This window comes from Calidris pugnax, unplaced genomic scaffold (assembly GCF_001431845.1).
Source record: "Calidris pugnax isolate Ruff unplaced genomic scaffold, ASM143184v1 scaffold109, whole genome shotgun sequence".
Lineage (NCBI taxonomy): Eukaryota > Metazoa > Chordata > Aves > Charadriiformes > Scolopacidae > Calidris > Calidris pugnax.
In genome coordinates this window covers 2,274,758-2,275,146 of record NW_015090844.1, presented here as the reverse complement: position 1 = coordinate 2,275,146, position 389 = coordinate 2,274,758, and the positions used below count along the sequence as shown (strand labels likewise).

The 389-nt window shown below is 74.8% G+C and overlaps 1 protein-coding gene across 2 annotated transcripts in view; it reads left to right on the top strand.

The window, feature by feature from the left end:
* Nucleotides 1–105: 105 nt before the first annotated feature.
* Nucleotides 106–389, top strand: part of TLE1 (transducin like enhancer of split 1) — an 82,324-nt gene continuing 82,040 nt past the window's right edge. For both annotated transcript variants that reach the window (XM_014942651.1, XM_014942650.1), the window contains exon 1: nucleotides 106–207. The gene's annotated coding sequence lies outside the window, so the exon portion shown is untranslated. The remainder of the gene's footprint in view (nucleotides 208–389) is intronic.

The window sequence follows — 389 nt, the reverse complement described above, 5'->3', positions numbered from 1 at the left end:
CGGGCCGGCCGCCGTTCCCCTCATCCCCAGCCCGGCCTCCATCCCCATCCCTCCCTCCGGGGTCTGAACGTGCCTCTCTCTCCCGTGCCGGCCGCCGCCGCGCCAGACCCCGCACCAGGCTGCGGGCCAGCCTTTCAAATTCACCATCCCGGAGTCGCTGGACCGCATCAAGGAGGAGTTCCAGTTCCTCCAGGCTCAGTACCACAGGTGAGCGCCGGCGGGACGCCTCGGGGCCCGGGGGGGGTCGTTGCCTCGACCCCGGGTGCCGGGTGCGGGAGGGGACGCGGGATGGGGGGTTGGGGGGTGCCCTTGCACTGAACGGGCGCGTCCAGGCGGTGGCGTGCGGCGTCGCGGCTGAGCCCCGCCGAGGGACCCGGCACCGGCGGCTC